Raw genomic sequence first — 2,449 nt, 5'->3', positions numbered from 1 at the left:
GGCATCGCAGGGAAGTGGACAGCGTGAGTTAACAACCATGAGAAAGAGAGAGCGAGAGGACTCATTCCTCCCATCCTCCTCCTCCTCCTCCTCCTCTTCTCTCATCCCGACCTCGAGCGCCATCTGTAGGCGGGCCCAGCAACCACCCTCACCAGCCTCCGACACCCACCACCTCGTGAAAACCACCCGTGGGTTCCCATCTTTCCTTCCCCGCCCACCGCCCACCTCGCCGGGAGTCCAACCCCCGCCAGTCTATTGCAAACACGTGTGCAAATACAAACAAGAATGCAAGGGAATACGAGTCGATGATTCTTTGCATTTCATCTCATCGGTCTCATATGAAGATAAAGTTGAGATGTTTCAGTCGGAGAGAAGAAAATTGTTTTGATATTCTCCTCAAAAAAACATGCGCCGTGGGAGGGAGAGAAAGAGAAAGGGAGAGAGAGAGAATATACATACATGGAAAGGAGTATTCGTTTCTCTCACTTTATATATGTTTTTTTTTCTATCAGGAAACACTCAGGGGTAGTGGAAACTCTTGTCAGCGATCCACTGCATTACCTCATAGATTTCAAATTCCAATCGAGTGGGTGCGCATCCCGGCGTGAGGGAGGGCGCTGCTATACTGCCTCACACAAACACCGCCAAAATTGTGGAAATAGACTTGAAGGAGAACACGGTTTAGGTCCCTCGGCGTGAGACTAAACTCACTGAAACTTGGTACAGCGTTTGCTTCGCCGGCTGCATTAATTACGGCATTAAAGCTCCACGTAATTATACATAAGCACTGTGAATAATGCAACGTGTTCTCTTTATAGGATGGAGACATGTGAGACGCTTGACTCTGCTTACACTCTTTTCCCTCGCCCCTCGCTGCCGTGGGCCACATTTCTTAAGTCTGACTGACCTTACTGACATAACAAGGAAAAAACACATATGGGAATGATCAATCTAACCAACACACACACACACACACACACACACACACACACACACACACACACACACACTGATCCGTCAAGTCGCAAACCCCACACATGAGGGAACAAAATCAATGAAAGAGAAGATGAATATGTAACACGGCGTACATAACAGGTACTCACCGTTGTGTCGACACGACGAGACGAGGATGAGGGTGAGGGGGAGGAGTGGGCGAGGCGGCGAAACCCACGACGCAAGTACACGTCCTCCCTGAGCGATTACAGGTCCATCATCATCGTCAGTGGGCTCAGGTTATCTCCGGGAGGTGCAGGTCGGCCACACCACCACGGCCATCACGCCTCAAGTCACGACTGCACTCAACACAATCGTTGCTTCACCTGCACCAAAACTTGCATGCTCAGCTTTCCGTCCCGACACTCACTGGTGGTGCTGTTGTAGCTGTTTCTGCTGCACCACGGCACTCAGGCTTTGGTGTACCGGTTAAATATCAATTTCCGCGTAAAGCTGTTTGATACAAAAAAAAAAATGGTGTTCACTTCGCACTTCACACTCCGCTTCGATCAGTATTTTCACTTCGCACACGTACGTAAAGCCGACAGACAGACAGACAGGCAGGCAGGAATACGTACACAACGCGCAAGTTCCTCACAGCACACAAAACAAGGGACAGCAAAAACTACTCAGAAGGAAAACGGGATGAAGGAAGGAACACAACGGCAGGACACGGCTTCCAACTTGAGGGTCCTCGCTGAAAGAGTCCCCGAGCGAGGCAGGCGGAGTGACGGGAGCGAGAGCGACGTACACTCACCCCGGGAGCTGGATCGCAACTAAGCTCTCGGATGCGACTGACCCGGCCCACCTCGTCTCCCGCGTTACCACATGTCCACTTGCCATGTCTCACATTATTCCACTATTTTATTTAAGGGGCAAGGGCGGCGTGTGTACCATTTACTCCCACCGCCGCCACGACACAAGGGTTACGGCGTCCAGGGAGCGATTCAGGGCAAGGCGTCCACTTCTTCTGGCTGTCGATGGCGCTATGAAACATTACTGAGAAGGATAAATGCTGCTGGGGCTTTAATGCTTATTTCTTCCCTCTTCTCTTTTCTCTCTCCCTCTCTTCCTCCCGCTTACCCCGACGTCCTTCCTCCTCACTCCCTCCTCCCTCCCGTTCCATCTGCTCGTGGTGGGATGCTCCGTGACCTCGGGAGACGCCGCGTGCCATCCGTCTCCCCCTCTCCCCCTCTCCCTTTCACCCCCAGTGGTCTTTCCGCCTCGCGAGGACGATGACGGAAGGACGAACGTGGGTCTGGTTACAAGTTCCGCCCTTAGAGAGAGAGAGAGAGAGAGAGAGAGAGAGAGAGAGAGAGGAGGGGGGGCGGAAAAAGTCACAGGTTAAGCTATATAAGTAAGAGAGTCAAGCGCCAGACAGAGATGCGGGAGGATGGCTAGACAGGTGAGGAAAGTTGAATGAGGGAAGGAGAGGCAGGTAAAGAAGGGCGGGGGC

The 2,449-nt window shown here is 52.1% G+C and overlaps 1 protein-coding gene across 3 annotated transcripts in view; it reads right to left on the bottom strand.

Annotated features, from left to right (window-relative positions):
• Positions 1 to 1,904, bottom strand: part of LOC135088681 (irregular chiasm C-roughest protein-like) — a 99,279-nt gene extending 97,375 nt beyond the window's left edge. The window contains exons 1-2 of one of the 3 annotated variants that reach the window (XM_063983618.1): positions 1,572 to 1,904; positions 1,104 to 1,446 (exon numbers count right to left, since the gene is read on the bottom strand). The gene's annotated coding sequence lies outside the window, so the exon portion shown is untranslated. Of the gene's footprint in view, positions 1 to 1,103 lie in introns of all 3 variants that reach the window. The other 2 variants (XM_063983619.1, XM_063983617.1) reach the window with 2 other exon arrangements.
• Positions 1,905 to 2,449: the final 545 nt, after the last annotated feature.

This window comes from Scylla paramamosain, chromosome 31 (genome assembly GCF_035594125.1).
Source record: "Scylla paramamosain isolate STU-SP2022 chromosome 31, ASM3559412v1, whole genome shotgun sequence".
Lineage (NCBI taxonomy): Eukaryota > Metazoa > Arthropoda > Malacostraca > Decapoda > Portunidae > Scylla > Scylla paramamosain.
The sequence above is the reverse complement of the archived record's forward strand: the minus strand, read 5'-3'. Positions and strand labels throughout refer to the sequence as shown.